We start from the raw sequence: 17,393 nt of genomic DNA, 5'->3' as shown, positions 1-17,393 counted from the left end.
ATCAGTTTGTTTGCACTTCATCCCACAGTCAAGTGTCCTCCTTCATGTGAGGATCAAAGTTCAGTAGCTTTATCTCACCGTCTTAAACGTGATAGTGAGTTAAGACCCGCCCCTGTCCTGCTCTTCGTGAGTTCATAAGAAGGCCAACTGACAAACATCCTCTTTCCTTTCCTCTCCCCACAGATCAGCAGATCCTCCGCTCTCTGCACCTGTCAGAGAAGATCCCACACGGGTCTCCATCGTCTCCTACTCTCCCCTCTCCCCGTGGCACCATGGCTCCCACCCTGGCCACGGCGTTCGCTCGGCGCTGGTGGATGGCGGTGACGGCCATCATCGAGAACCTGCTCTTCTCCGCAGTGCTGCTGGGCTGGGGCTCGCTCCTCATCATGCTCAAGTCCGAGGGCTTCTACTCCTACCTGTGCACGGAAGAGGAGGGTGAGTGGCACTTATTTATCTCCAAGTGGAAAATAAACATGTCGTTTCTGCCTTCAGAAAAGTTTTATATGATAGCGTCTGCCTTCAGATATCATAACCATCATCTATTATTTACTTTATACTATTCCGTTAGATTACTGGTTGTTGCCCGGTCATATAAGGCAGATTCTCAAATCCTACATGTGGATTTAGACCTATGTAAAAAAAATTGTAAGATTTGTATAACTATTTTCCATACGCATGGAGTTGCGCAACAGCAGTATGTTGGATTTAATTCAAGGTACACAGTTTACTTCCGGTGCATCTGCACCAGAACCTTGGATGTGCAAATACCTCTGTGTTGTATTCCTCCCTTATACAGGCCTTCTGGCAAACAGTTGTGGGCAAACCTCTGGCGTTGGTGAAGCAAATCTGTTGCAAACCTTTCAGTTTTGTAATGGCTGTGGTTATATAACAGTCTATGGGATGGATGGATCAGTACTTTCATTTTCAGCGCATACCTATGATGTCATTTATGTGTAGCTATATGCACCCAAAAAGATCTGACCAGGGGCGTAGAAGCGGGGGGAATAGTGGAACTGAGGGAGGACCCGGCTCAGAGGGTCTGGAGTCTACTCTGGACTAAACGATTTTATAACTATTTGAGTCCATAATAAATGAGTCATGGCTGGGGAGGAGAGGGGGGCCCAGAGACACTTCTTGTGCAGAGGACCCTAGAATCTCTGGCTACGCCCCTGGTCCTGAGCACCTGGTCACCAACTTTATACCAGGCATCAGTTGAAAGGGAAAGTGGTTGTCACTGGTTAAGGTACAGACCAGGAAGGGACTTGATGCTGCATTCAGAGAAGAGCATAGTTATAGGGCAGAGATTCCCAAACCTTTTACACACATGGCCCCATATTTATGATGAAAATCACCCCAAATTGCATTGTAAAGATTGTGTATCTTCAACACAGTATTTCATACAGATGTTTATTCTTTACGTGAGAGCAAAAGCAACAGCTTTCAGTGTTGCCTGAAAACCTGGTGCTGTGATTTTGAGGTTAGATAGATAGTGGGGAGAGGGTGTTGTTAAATGTCACTATTAATGTTGTTCATGACAATGTTTCCATAATTCTTTGGTCACTCTGATGATGGTAGTAAGTGACCAAATAAATGACGGAAAGACCATGATATTACCGTCAGTATCATGTTTTAAATTGGATTATATATGGTATTATTTCAGTACAAAAGTGGTACCACGGGGGATGGTAGATTAGTTATACCATGGCCCGGGACCAGGGTGAACCTGAAATCAACACCAAGCCACCATAATACATTTCTGTAAGGGGTGTCTTCATCTGAGCATCAGCGGCTCCATCAGTGTTGTGCTCCAGACGTGTCTAGGATGCATTGTGTGTCAACCATACTCCTATTTAATCAGTGTAATTCAACCCTGCTGCCTGTCTTTTATTTGGTGTCTTCCCAGAGGAGCTCTGGGCTGGTAGGGACCCAGCTGTTCGGCAAGATCCAGGAAGGGGGGAGGGGGGGGTGCGGCAGAATGAAAGAGTGATATCCCATTGTCCCATAAACCAAAACTAATACAGACCACCCCAACCCACACAGGACTGGATTTGACTGGTGAAAAGTTGAAAGGCCCAATCTTCACTTTGGCTTCATGCATAATTATTGAAGAGTTTAACTCTAAGTCTAACTCTAATAAGCATTTTCGAACTCTCATATCGAATAATCTTTTTCCTCCTTCTTTTTCCGTTTTTTTCTCCCATCCCAATGTTAGTCGTTATGCCAATTCCCAATCCTCTTCCTGGTTGTTGCGCACTCTACCCCCTACTGTCGGTCCGGGAGGGCGGAGACTATCACATGCTTCCTCCGTCACATGTGTACCCAGCCCACCACTTCTTTTCACCTGGCAGCGCGGACTTTCGCTTGGAGAGTGTAACGTGTGGAAGGTCACACTACCTCTCTTAGATCCTTCCCTTGCTGTGCAGCAGGCGCCCCGACCGAACTGTAGGAGTCGCTGTTTACAACAACCAGGACCCACCCTCGCCGGGTTTCCCACCCTCTAACACTGCCAATTGTGTTAGTATGGACGGTCGGCCAACCCGGAAGCACCACAGCTGGATTCGATCCCCTCATATCTAATTTTAACTGAAAATGCTAATCGTATTCATTACACATGTAAACAAAATCTTTACAGCGTCAAAATACACGAAAGAAAAACCAGGCACAGTCTATCCTAGAGAGAGAGTATGAAGAAGTCTGTTTGAAAATCCATCCAATATCAAGGTATCAGCCGTAGGGGGCCAACCTGTTTGTTTACATTTGGATTACAGATTATTGCACTTTTAAAGGGAGTGAGCTTGCATTGCAGGGCCGCCAACCAAATCAAAGAGATAGCGGCAGGCATTATTGAAGGAGAGCTGATAGACATTTGTTTTCGATATTGATTTGTTTTCAGTAACACGTGGTGAGATCACTGGCCGGGAACTGAACCTTAAAGGTGACATATTATCTCTTTTCAACAATTCTAGACGACTTCCCTGTCTGGATAACCCGCACACAAAAGTAAAAATCTATTACAGACTGTGGAGTATGTTAGGTAAGCATCATTCCTCCTTGCTCCAAAAAACACAGTTAATTGATTAGTTAAAGCAAACTCATTGCTTGTGTCCCACTTGTGACATCACCAGGCACATGTTTGAGGCATGTTCATCTGAAGACTTCAAACCCTGGTCAAACGGCAAGGAGTACATTATGTATTTCTTCTCCAGCACCCAAATAACATGTCAGACTGACAAATCCATACAAACACTACACGCAAAAGAAATTTTCCATAATACGTCCCCTTTAAAGGAAAACTCCAACATTTTGGGAAATTAGCTTATTTAACATCTTCCCTGGAGTTAGACAAGAAGATACATACCTTTTTGTCTCTGTGCGTGCATTTAGCTTTGGGAACAGTCGCTCCGTTAGCGTAGCTTAGCTTCATCACTGGAAGTGGGGGGGGGGGCCGGAGCCTGACGTTCCCTACAGGGTCTTACAGTTACCAAATACAACTCCAAAACGTTCCTGTAAACATGTTGTGACCTGTGTATTCACCACGTGGAGAAATAAAAATAATTGAATTAGACAATTACGTTTTATAAGCAAATATACTCTGAACAATTTTTTGCCTAACCACTCGAGTCTCTGGGCGCAGTCAGTGGTTTCAACGTGAAGCCGTGTTTGTTGATATTCTCATTCCTTCAAAGGATCCGAACCAATTGAAGTTTATGGATACCATGACTTAAAATCCTCTTACCTTGACGATTAAAAGCCTCCCCAATTTAGAAAACAGTAATCGAATGGCTGGTATTGATAATATAATACTAACTACTGCACGCTCGGAGTTAACCGGAGCTAACACAGAACAGGATGGTAAAGCAAATATAATGACTTCCTTTCTGGGGTTTTCAAAATAAAAGTGCAACGTTTATAGCAGCGGAAAACATTTATTTTGTACATTATCTAACGTTAACACGCACCTAAACTAACGTTACAACTAGGGGTGCACCGATGTATCGGTCGGGTATCGGTATCTTGCTCATAGAGCCCTGAGTTTTACCCATTCTGCAATCTGTTAATAAAGTTTTTTTTTTTTTTAATATCTTTCTTCCCCTCCTTTTTTCCCGATTTTTCTCCCATCCCACCCTTCCTGGTTGTTGCGTACTTTCCCCTACTGTTGGTCCGGGAGACCAGAGACTGTCACATGCTTTCCTCCGACGCATGTGCAGCCTGGGGCAGGCCAACCTGGCCGCGCAGGTTCTCACCGGGGAGAGTGTAGCGTGTGGGAGGCCACACTATCTCTCCTCAGTTCAAACCCTCGCTGAGCAGGCGCCCCGACCGAACTGTAGGGGTCGCTGTCCACAACGCCCAGGACCCACCCTTCAGCTTTTCCCACCCCCTGATACAGCCAATTGTATCAGTGTGAGAGGACAGCCAAGCTGATAGCAACGCCGGGAGCTGGATTCGAACAGGCGAATCCTAGTGTCTCCCGGTGTTGGTGACAAACGTAATCTCCGTGCGCCACCTGCCCCCCTGTTAATAAAGTTAATAAATCAGACACATGTATAGAAAGGCTTTGTTTTATTATAACATTCGTTGCAGTAAAATCATTATGCCTCATTTAGTCATCCTGCGGAGCTAAAAGCTAAACGTCGGCCGCGCTTTGTTGTTGTTGTAGAAAACCTCTCGTCAAAATCAATGGAGGACAAAAGCGGAAGTAAAAAATGTATACACGCTTGCCGATTGGTGGTAACAGCAGAGGCGGGTGCAAGCGGTGTGTGACGTAATTGGCAGAATCGACTGTCAATCAAAATTTCATTGGTTGAGAGCTCTGGTTGAGACAATAGTATCCAGCTGCAGCCCGGTAGACCATACTGGGAGAACTAGTATCTAGCTGCAGCCCGGCAGACCATACTGGGAGAGAGATAGTACTATTTCTTGATGTTTCCTTTTTTTAAGTAAGTAAAGAGGCCTATGTTCATATCGGTGAGCACAATTTGTAACACAAATATACAGTAGTTTCAAAAAAAAAATATAAAAAAAATAGTAAAAAAAATATATATAAATTTTTTTTGCCACAAATATCGGTATCGGTATCGGCCGATTGTGTTAGTTGAACAATCGGTATCGGTGGCAAATTTTCATATCGGTGCATCCCTAGTTACAACTAACCTAAAGTTAGTTTAGGTTCGTGTTAACGTTAGATAATGTACAAAATAAACGTTTTCCGCTGCTATAAACGTTGCACTTTTATTTTGAAAACCCCAGAAAGGAAGTCATTATATTTGCTTTACCATCCTGTTCTGTGTTAGCTCCGGTTAGCTCAGAGCGTGCAGTAGTTAGTATTATATTATCAATACCAGCCATTGGATTACTGTTTTCTAAATTGGGGAGGCTTTTAATCGTCAAGGTAAGAGGATTTTAAGTCATGGTATCCATAAACTTCAATCGGTTCGGATCCTTTGAAGGAATGAGAATATCAACAAACACGGCTTCACGTTGAAACCACTGACTGCGCCCAGAGACTCGAGTGGTTAGGCAAAAAATAGTTCAGAGTATATTTGCTTATAAAACGTAATTGTCTAATTAAATTATTTTTTATTTCTCCACGTGGTGAATATACAGGTCACAACATGTTTACAGGAACGTTTTGGAGTTGTATTTGGTGACTGTAAGACCCTGTAGGGAACGTCAGGCTCCGGCCCCCCCCCACTTCCAGTGATGAAGCTAAGCTACGCTAACGGAGCGACTGTTCCCAAAGCTGAATGCACGCACAGAGACAAAAAAGGTATGTATCTTCTTGTCTAACTCCAGGGAAGATGTTAAATAAGCTAATTTCCCAAAATGTTGGAGTTTTCCTTTAATAAACTATATTATTAACCCTTTCACTACCACACTACAGACGGTTAACCTTCTGTAGTGTGGTTGTGAAAGGGTTAACCATTTGTTATGTGGTAGTAAAAGGGTTAACCTTCTGTATTGTCACAGTGAAAGGGTTAACCATTTGGTAGTGTGGTAGTGAAAGGGTTAATACATAAAGTCAGTTAACGCAGTGGCCAATAAGGAGCTCAAATCACATCAAATAAAGAAAGAAAATATAGATGCACTGCAAAGTCAATCAAATACCCATAAAAGAAATGCTGAATGTATGTGAATTTGACACGCTCAAGAAGCCCAGCCATCGACCTAATGCACAACCAAACCTAATCTCAATGGACACATTTAGCCTACAGTGTGTGCTTTACAAATTGTTGTAGCATTGATTAGCTCCAACCAAGGTAATTAACGATTAACTTTAATCATTAATTGATTTAATAGGGAATGAAGCTAATAGTTATCTGTCTGACACAAAAAGACACAAAGAATGACTCTTTTGTAACCTTCCTATTCTATTCCCTCGCCTCTCGTCCCTCGACTGTCTTTGTCCCTGGCTGTCTCTGTCCCTGGCTGTCTTTGTCAAAGTGAGGCACTTTAAAGCACAAAGGTGGCACTGATGCACACAAGGGCTCCACTGAGGACCAGATTCTGAATGAGATGAGCAGACAAAAGGACAGAGGAGAAGTTTAAGGGTAAAAGGAGGGGGATTGTTTTGACCATTAGTTAGGTGACAATGTGAGGAACCCATGCACTACCTGCAGGTACAAATGAGCCTACTAGACAAACGGTTCTCAAACCTTCTCATGTCAAGGACCCCCAAATTGCTATGCATGATGTACCCCCGTTTGATAAGATTTTGTTCCTGGGACCCCAATCTGAGAAAATTATTGTTGCTGGATATCGATTAGTCCTGAATTCCATGACTGAATAATAGTGAAATTAAACTTCCCTTCTCTGGATACCCCCTGGAATCCCCCAAGGTCCCCTGGAGCAAGGCACTAACACTTCCAGGGTTAGGAGTTCTATTCCATGCTTTGATAAAAAGTTGGCGCCACTATGTTGTAATTTCCGGTATGTTTAAACATAATTATCATTGTTAGCCGCCATTTTAAATGTTAACAATATTGGGACACACCCTCTAGGTGGATGTCTTAGTGTCACCCAGTAAAATATAACGAATGTGGTGCTTTTAAGGTGTAGTGTTGGTATGTTTGAATATAATTCCTTCTTATAGAGGTGACCATTTCGACCAGCCCAGGATCCTTCTCAGGGTCATCTAGTAAGCATGTAAACTAAATGTGCCACCTTTGTGGTGTAATTTTGGCATGGTCAAAGACAACTCTTTGCTATTGAGGCAGCCATTTTTAACATTAGTAATATCACTAACTGGTTAAGTGTTCTGGTCACCCAAATTACTTAGGGTCACCTAATAAGCATGTAGACTGTAGAGTACACCATATTTATTGTATTTATTGTCCAATTGTAAGTAGTACGTTATAAAACAGTACCTGTTACAGAGATGGCAATACATCACTTCCTGTTTTAGTTTCTTTTGGCATTGGTTGTAGGACTTCTTGGGGTCACATGATAAGTATGTCTACCAAATTTGGTGCTTTTATGATAACTTGTTAGTACACTTGCTTGTTACGGAGGTGGCCATTTTGATTTATTTTTTGTGTATATCTTTTGGGATGTCGTATGCATTTACATACACATATTGTCACGATTTGGCACATTTTTTAAATGCATCTAGTATCGAAAATGTATTTGCTGTGATGCAAGGTCTGTTCTCTGCGAGGCCTGCGAGCAAAAGTCTAGCCTGAGTTAACTATTTAGTGGCTGCTAACTTGTAGGTGACCTCCAAGAACCACTGACGCAAGCCAATCTACCCTGTTTAGATAATGTAACTCTTCAGACACGTGAAAGAGAGACAGAGACACATCGGGTGGGTTTATTACTGGTAATATAAAGGTTTAAAGTCCACCGAGAGAGAGAGAGAGAGAGAGAGAGAGAGAGAGAGAGAGAGAGAGAGAGAGAGAGAGAGAGAGAGAGAGAGAGAGAGAGAGAGAGAGAGAGAGAGAGAGAGAGAGAGAGAGAGAGAGAGAGAGAGAATAGAAATACTTGTATCATCCCGAGGGAAATTTGGCACTACAAATCGCTCACAGTAAACATTTAGGTAGACAGAACAAATTACGAATACGAATAACAAAAAATTGCCTAAGAATAAGGAATAAAATAAGCCTAAGAATAACATAATAATAATAAACTACGGTCCGGGATTCACATTTCACATTCACATTTCCTCTGTTATGTATGTACAATCTAATATAAAATATACAGTAAAAAAAATACAGAGATCTACATTAAGTGTAATATTGACAATGTTGTTTTAAAGGGCGGTTAGGTGGTCGAGCGGAGATTGCGTTCGTCACCAGCCCCGGAGCTGTGAGCTTGGTTCGCCTGTTCGAATCCAGCTCACAGCTCCGGGGTTGTCACCAGCTTGGCTGGCCGTCTGCACTGATACAATTGGCTGTATCAGAGGGTGGGAGAAGCTGGCGGGGTGGGTCCGGGTCGTTGTAAACAGCGACTCCTACAGTTCGGTCGGGGCGCCTGCTAAGCGCGGATTGGACGTGAGGGGGATAGTGTGGTCCTCCCACACGCTACGCCCTCTCAATGAGAATCCGCGCTGCCAGGTGAAAAGAAGCGGTGATTGGCTGGACGTGTGTCGGAGGAAGCACGTGGTAGCCTCCACTCTCCCAAATGATCTGACTGTGGGGGGTAAAGCGCAGCGACCAGGAAGGGACTGGGAATTGGCATACGACTAACATTGGGATGGGAGAAAATCGGAGGAAAATGGAGGAAAAAAAAAAAAAAAAAAAAAAAAAAAAATGTTGTTTTAAATGTAAAAGTCCAGGAAGATGGTACTGTCACTCTGTGCTCAGTGATGCAGTGAGGCACAGAGATGCATTGTAAAGTCTGATGGCTGTCGGAATAATAATAATAATAACTTTATTTGTATAGCACCTTTCATACAGGGGATTGCAGTTCAAAGTGCTTTACATCAGTAATAAATAAAACATAAAATCAGTGTAAAACAAGCAGCAAGAACAAAGCATAAAATGGGATAAAATAATGCAGATATATTAATCAAATCATATCAGAACCTCACATTCCAATAGGCTTCTGTAATCTGTTATAAAACATGATAAAGGATATAGTATGCACCCAGCGGATAGGGGGTAAAAGTTAAAATAAGTAAAATAATAGCAATGGTAAAATGAGCAGACATATAAAATCACAGTTTTTCACATTAGGCTCTAACATCCCAACAGGCCACCTTGTTTATGGTTTGATTCAGTTTTAGTAGAATGTAAAAGACATGAATGATGAAATGAGCACATAAAGTGCAGACATACTATAAAAATCCTCGGATATATAAAATAAAAGAGAATAAAAACATAAAAACATGGGGAATAAAACATAGATAAATAGTGCAATGTCAATCACAGAAATAGTACAGTATAATAGTGTAAAGTCAGTCAAATGCTTTGGTAAAGAGATAGGTTTTAAGCTGCCTTTTAAAAATGTCTAATGTATTGGCTTCCCTAATATTGTTGGGTAATGTGTTCCACAGTTTTGGGGCGTAGTTTACAAAGGCTGCATCACCGATCTTCTTTTGACTCTTTCTGGTGACCTCTAATAGATCTGCATCTGATGATCGCAGTGTTCTGGCGGGTGTGTAGTTCATTAGAGAGTCAGAAATGTAGCTGGGTCCTTGTCCATTTAGAGCTTTGTATGTGAGGAGAAGCACCTTAAAATCAATTCTAGCGACTGGGTGGCGTAGCGGAGATTGCGCTCCTCACCAATGCAAGAGGCTCGGTCTCGACTCCCGGAGTCAGCATTGCCTGCGGCTTGGGCCAGTCGTCATACTATCTCAATTGGCAGAGGTAGTGGGTGGAAAGTCGATGGGTGGGGATTGGACGTTGTGGACAGCGACTCCTACAGGTCGGTTTGGTGACGCCTGTACAGCAAGTATCGGGGGCAGCGTGAGCCTCCCACGCGTTACTCCTCGTCACTGAGAGACTGCGCTGTCTGGTGAAAAGAGGCGTCAGGCTGCCTCCTCGTGTACCGGAGGGGACACGTGATGCAAGGCTTCTATCCTCACTACAGCCGACCAGTGGGAGGCATAGTCTAGCAACGTTCAAGATGGGGGAGGGGAGAATTGAAGGGGAGAATTGGCAACACGAAATTGGGATGGGAGAATAGAAAAATAGATAGAATAAATAGAAAAAATAAGGAGAAAAAGTGGATACAAAAAAAATCAATTCTAAAAGTTACAGGAAGCCAGTGTAGAGTAGCTAAGACAGGAATGAAGAACTTCCTGTGCCGTTCAGTGCTACATTTTGGGAGTGTTAGTCTAGCACTGAACATGCTCCTCCTGTCAGCCAAGTCTGTGTGGGAGGGTTTTTTCCTGATGGCATGGAGCTTAGCAAGGCTCCTCCTCTCCGCCACCACCGCTAGAGAGTCCAGCTCCACCCCTATACCACGTTACTGGCCTTCCTGACCAGCTTATCCAACCTGTTTGCGTCCCCCCCTCTTAGTCCGCTGCCCCAGCAGGTCACAGCGTACAAGAAGGCGCCCGTCACCACCGACTCGTAGAACATCCTCAACATCCTTGTACAGACATTGAAGGATCTCAACCTTCTGAGGAAGTAGAGTCGGCTCTGGCCCTTCTTGTAGAGTGCCTCTGCGTGTTTTGACCCGTAGAGAGAGTGTGTGTGAGATAGAGTGTGTGAGAGAGAGAGAGAGAGAGAGAGAGAGAGAGAGAGAGAGAGAGAGAGAGAGAGAGAGAGAGAGAGAGAGAGAGAGAGAGAGAGAGAGAGAAACAGCTGAGGTCAGTGAAGAACAGTAGAAATTGGAGTATTGTTGGAGGGCGAGAGAAGAAGGAAACGAGAAGGGGAAGACGAGGACAGTAGCGCAGAGTAGGAGGAGACGCAGAAGAATGAGAGGGAAATGAGAGTTCATCCTGCAAGGTCACATGATACACGTCACGTGACACAGGCCTTGTCTGTTCCCTTGTGGTGCTGAGCACAGCACAAAGGTAGAGGGCAGGAAGTTCTACTGCGTGATGCATGATGGTGAGTCATCCTCACGTGCATGTCTTCTAGTGGGGGGTGGGTGCAGATAATCGACACATGGCCTGGAGTATGTATAGTGAGTGCTGAGTGTGTCTGTGAAGGTATGCGTCCACACATGAGCTTGAACAGAGATTAACCCAATGTTGGAATTTGATAGAGCACAAAGTTCTAGGTTTAGCTTGTTTGCAAAACGTTGTACCCTAGACCTTTTTTCTTTTTTATATATATATAAAACATGTAGGCTATATTGGTAAACATTTTCATTTGACATTATTGGTTTACTGGTAGACTTTTAGACCAATTAAATCTGTGGAACAACAACAAAAAATCTAAATGATTAGTTCTCCCCATGCTTGCATGGGTTCCCTCCAGCTACTCCAGTTCCCTCCAACACCATAAAAGAGACATGATTCCTGCCATCACCCCTTGACCAAGATACTGGCATTCAAACTGGATTTGATCTCCATGCAGGCACCACACCTCTGGCTTCCCACTGCTTCTAAGCGGTTAGGATGGGTCAAATGCAGAGGAATAATTTCCCCATGGCAATTAATAAAAAGTATAACTTTATTCCTGGTACTATATGTAAATGTACCTACTTGGCAAATAGAGAGATTCTAATTCTACCTCTAATTTAAGTTGAGGACTCAGAAATGGAAAAGAGATATTGGTGCATTGATCCCTACTTATAAACGAATTATGTTAAATGCACTTACCGTCTTTTCCAGAGTCAGACTAGAAGATAGATACCAGTTTCCTCTTTGTGCGTTCAGTAGAAAGCTATCCGGCTGCAAGTTAGCCTAGTTTAGCACAGATTAATGGGAGCGGATCAGCTAGCCTACCTTAAAACTCTGGGAGATGTATTTTTGACCAACTGCTAGCTGATCTGTATCCGCTTCCATTCATTTGTGCTATACTAAGCTGGCTTGCAGCTGGATAGCTTTATACTAGAGATGTCCGATATTATTGGCCTACCGATATTGGCATTAAAATGTAATATCGGAAATGATCGGTATCGGTTTAAAAAAAGTAAGAACAAATTCTTATATACAAAAGCAGCCTGACCAAACAGCAAAAGCCTTTTGAGTAAGTAAATAAAAAAAATTACAGTAGCAATAGTATACAAAGAAAATTACAATAAATACGGGAGAGAGAAGGAAAGAGAGAGAGAGGGAAAAAGAGAAAGGGAGAGTGAGAACGAGAGGGAGAGAGAGAGGAAAAGGGGAGATGCACAGATAATGTTTACATTTAGAATGCCTTGTTGAGGGCGGTCAGGTGGCGTAGTGGAGATTGTGTTTGTCACTAACACCGGAGACGCTGGATTCGCCTGTTCGAATCCAGCTCACAGCTCCGGCGTTGTCACCAGCTTGGCTGGCCGTTCACACTAATACAATTGGCTGTATTAGAGGGTGGGAAAGCTGGCGGGGTGGGTCCGGGTCCGGGTCGTTGTAAACAGTGACTTCTACAGTTCGGTCGGGGCGCCTGCTCAGCGTGGATAGGATCTAAGGGGGGTAGTGTGATCCTTCCACACGTTACACCCTCTCAGTGAGAGTCTGCGCTGCCAGGTGAAAAGAAGCTGTTGATTGGCTAGACGTGTGTCGGAGGAAGCACGTGATAGTCGTGATAGCCTCCACTCTCCCAGACCGACTGTGGGGGGTAAGTGCGCAGCGACCAGGAAGGGGATTGGGAATTGGTATAACGACTAACATTGGGATGGGAGAAAATCGGAGGAAAAAGGAGGGGGGAAAAGATAAAAAAATTAAATAAAATCCTTGTTGAATGCATCCAATGAAATGAATACATCAATGCATACTTTTATTGTCAAAAGTATGAATAATGTTGTGTTAATTCCACAACAAGAGATATGTAGTTAGTTACCTGAAATCATTTCGTTTTTAGATATATTTTAAAATATATCTAAAATAACACACAGTCACACACACCAGTTCTCTGTTATCAGGTTTGATTGATTGATTGAAAAGTTTATTAACAGATTGCAGAATGGGTACAGTACAGTACAGCTCAATACATACAATTGTTAAGGGGATGCAGACCAGAGAAAGACTTTCGTCTTGTTTACATCAGGGTCCCCCATTTTCAATTCATCATAAATATATGAGGTAGGTCCGGGTGCAGTTGCTGATTGTGTTATCTTGGTGCTAAGCTCTTTCTAATCAGAGCTTGTGGATGAGAGATGCAAGGCAACGGCAATGAGTCATGTATTTGGATAAACAGTTCTGAAATATATTAACACTTTCCCAGTCCTGACTTTGACTTCTCCTCTCCTGACTTCAGTTTGACCAGTTCTGTCCTCTTGTCTAGGGGTGAGGCTAGGGGTGGTGGAGCTAGGGGTGAGGCTAGGGGTGGTGGGGCTAGGGGTGGGGGGCCTAAGGGGTTAATTGGGTATGTATACAACAGTTATAGGGCTGGGCGATATGAAAGAAATTCCTATCATGATAAACATTTGGATTTTTTTTTACATTGATGTAGTATATTACGATATCTGTTGACATATGCAAAACTCTTATTTTCAAATGACATGATTGGAGTTAATGTGTTTTTATTTTATTTAGATGACAGAATTGTGTGCAACAATATCACAATATGGTGGTATGATCCCAATAGGATACAATAAATGATAATATAGAATTATGGCCCAACCCAGCTTTGTTACATTGTAGTTATTTGTCAGACTGATTTATTAATGTTGCTGAGCAAGGCATTTATACCTACCTTTGTGGAACTATACTTTTTGATGAGCAGAATAAAAAACTTGATATCTCAGTCTTAAAGGAACATCTACCCTGGAGTTAGACAAGCAGATACCCTTTTCTTCTCTGTGCATGCATTAGATTAGGCTTAGGGAACAGCCGCACTGTTAGCCTAGATTAGCGTCATTCACTGGAAGTAGGTGTGCCAGTGTAGCCTAGTTCCCAACAGTCACGAAATACACTCCAAATACAACTCCAAAACTTTCCTGTAAACATGTTGTGACCTGTGTATTTACCGCTAAGCTAGGCTAATGGTGCGGCTTTTCCCTAAGCCGAATGCATGCACAGAGATCTGCTTGTCTAACTCCAGGGTAGATGGCAAATAAGCTAATTTCCCAAAAAGTTGGCGTGTTCCTTTAAAATTTGACATCACATCAGATATAAAAACTTCAACAGAACACTCTGTTATCATAAATCTAATCACGGCTCCGATGATCTAGGAGCATGATGACATTTCACACAGGGATGCCTGGCCAGGCCTGTGCATAGCTCACACAAGCTCTTGCTCTAGGAAGTAGGGCAATGGTGGCACTGCTGTGTTAGTGTGAGTACATAACATCAGAGGTGGTGGGGCTATGGGGTTTATCGGGTTGTCAATATGTCATTTAGCCAGAAATCTTTTGCCCTTCTATATTTTTCGTCCTTTGCCGTGTGTGGCTGGGACCATGACTTGGACTTAGACTTGATTGTCCCCAGGGAGACATTCCTTCTCACAGCACTGTACTCATCAGACAACATCATATCAAACACTGCACACAACATCATATCAAACAGTGCATACAACATCATATCAAACAGTGCATACAACATCATATTTAGTTGGTTGCATGTACATTTTGAATAAAAAATACAAATCAAGGATTCCTAGAGATTCTTTCCATTGTGGCCCTTGTTATTCACACTATTATCCCACCTTCCTCTCATCTGCCCCCCCCCCCCCCTCATATATTCGAACAGAGCGATGACAGTGTGTGCTTTATGTAAAAGAATTTTGCTTATCACAGCTGAGACCCGGCATCACGCCGCAGTATTACTCGCCACATAATGACATCTCACCGGGAGATGGTGGACTCAGCTTTTCCAAGTACATCTAGTTGCTGTTTAGATGCGACGCACCTCAGAGACTGGCAATGATCCTAACTCACTCACTCGTTAATTCAGTCACCCACTAGCATAACACCATGAACATTCTAAATGAGCCCACTTTTACTCTCTGTTGCAGTGTTACAATATATAATACAATAGCTGACAGGAAACACACGTGGGTCCAGGCTGTTCCCCTAGCAACAGAATTCCCACAGTATCACACTCAGGAGTATCACACTCAGCAGTATTGTCAGCTGATCAGCAGCTCAGCAGCCCATTCTGCTTTCATTTTCACCCTTGAAGGTATGAAATATATGGCTACCAACGGCGTCCATGGACTTTCCTTGTGTTCAAGGTTAAATGTCATATTCCTTCGACAAGCTCTGTCCCCTCGTTGAGAAACCTGCCCGCCGTTCCCCACCCAGTCCATGGCTGTCGGATGCAGTGAGAGAACAAAGACAGATCCTGAGAGCGGCTGAGAGGAAGTATAGAAAATCACGCCTCACTGCTGACATCGACACATATCACAACCTCTTGTTAACATTCTCCAAAACCATTACTAATGCCAAAGCTTCTTTCTTTCACCATAGGATCGAGGCCTCTGCCAAGAACCTTCGCAAACTGCATGCTACCATGTCCTCCCTCCTCACTCCCCCCCCCACCCCCTCCTCCCTCATCTTTCTCTCCCGAAGACTTTGCGATCTTCTTTGAGGAAAAAGTGGAGAACATCCGCAGCTCCTTCTCCCAACCCCCACCCATTCCAAACACTGAATCGAGAACCTCATCCTTCACTCTGTCATCTTTCTCTCCCATTACAGAAGCCGAGACCCTGACACTGGTAACGTCGAACCGTCCAACTACATGCCAGCTGGATCAGCTACCCTCTCCACTCCTCCCATTCCTAACTGCAACCATCAACTCCTCCCTCAACTCGGGGGTGGTCCCCACCTCCCTAAAACAAGCCAGAGTCACACCGCTCATAAAAAAACCAACCCTGAACACACCCTGAATTGCTCCACCTGCCGGCCAAATCCTCCCCCCTGACCGATCTTTCCATCACAGTCGAGAATGCAGCTGTGACCGCGTCCCCGACCGCCAAGAACCTTGGTGTTGTCCTCGACGACCAGTTGAACTTCTCTGCTCACATCGCAGCGACAACCAGAACCTGCAGATTCCTCCTGAGCAACGTCAGAAGGATCCGCCCCTTCCTGACAAAAGAATCCACCCAACTCCTCGTCCAATCAACAGTCATCTCCCACCTCGACTACTGCAACGCACTGCTTGCGGGCCTCCCGGCCACTGCCACCAAGCCTCTTCAACTCATTCAGAACACAGCGGCCCGCCTGATCTCAAACCTATCGAAGTCGGCCCATGTCACCCCACTTCTTATGGACCTGCACTCGCTCCCCATTGCTGCACGAATCCGCTTCAAGGCCCTCAACCTGGCATATCGTGCGGCGAAGGGAACCGCTCCCACCTACGTCCGGTCAATGGTCTCTAACTACACACCCTCAAGACCCCTACGCTCTGCATCTTCTGGCCGTCGCAGACCCACTCCTATCCGAGCTCCGGGAGGGTCATCAAGGAGAACCTGCCTTTTCTCAGTCCTTGCCCCACAATGGCGGAATGAACTACCCACCCCAGTTAGGACAGCCGAAACCCGTCCAATCTTTTGCCGTCGACTAAAGACGCACTTAAAAAATAATCTAACCCTAACTAACCTTACTGTCATTCACTTGTCCTAATAAACTAACCTACACTGTAGCACTCAACACTTTGATGAACATTGTTACTCAGCTGATAGAGTTGTGCCCTTCCTGATGACTTGTTGTACAGAACTTGTAAGTCGCTTTGGATAAAAGCGTCAGCTAAATGTAAATGTAAATGTAAATATTCATTACAATTGCTGTGTAACCAGTGTCAATGCTGTGTAATGAGTGTAGTTGATGTGTAATGAGTGTAGTTGATGTGTAACCAGTGTAATTGTTGTGTAACCAGGCATCACCGAAGCAACACCAGGACATACAAAAGAGCATTTTATTTACACAGCAAACAAAAGCAAGTGAAACAGGACAAAGGACATCGCAGGAACATACACTGATATAATTATTACACTGATGTAGTAACACAGGTGTAGTTGTAACTGTTCAAGTGCCGAAGTCACGTGCGTGCACACACACACACACGCACGCACGCGCACACACACACACACACACACACACACACACACACACACACACACACACACACACACACACACACACACACACACACACATGATGAACTTTTGTGTTCTTCGGCTCTAACAGCATCTCATTCCTCTGCCCACATACCTGTCGGTCTGTCTGTGCAGTTTTGTTATCTTTGTCCTGAGTTCTGTCCTGCGGCTCTTTTATGATGAATAATGCTGGAGCAGCAGTTTGTCAGACACACTGCGCATTTTACAAATAATGCTTAGCATTTGTTTTCACCAACTTTGGTGACCAGGTGAGTGGGGTTTGCTACATTTGAATGAATGAATGAAAAAGTTTATTTTTGAACA

At 43.9% G+C, this 17,393-nt stretch overlaps 1 pseudogene across 1 annotated transcript in view; it reads left to right on the top strand.

The window, feature by feature from the left end:
• Positions 1-272: 272 nt before the first annotated feature.
• The window catches only part of LOC311233391 (large neutral amino acids transporter small subunit 4-like), a 61,632-nt pseudogene continuing 44,511 nt past the window's right edge, over positions 273-17,393 (top strand). The window contains exon 1 of the transcript in view: positions 273-435. The product of the transcript in view is annotated as a large neutral amino acids transporter small subunit 4-like (transcript). The remainder of the gene's footprint in view (positions 436-17,393) is intronic.

Source organism: Notolepis coatsorum (assembly GCF_963971535.1).
Source record: "Notolepis coatsorum genome assembly, chromosome: 8".
Lineage (NCBI taxonomy): Eukaryota > Metazoa > Chordata > Actinopteri > Aulopiformes > Paralepididae > Notolepis > Notolepis coatsorum.
Note: the sequence above shows the minus strand (reverse complement) of the source record. Positions and strands in the feature narration are given on the sequence as shown.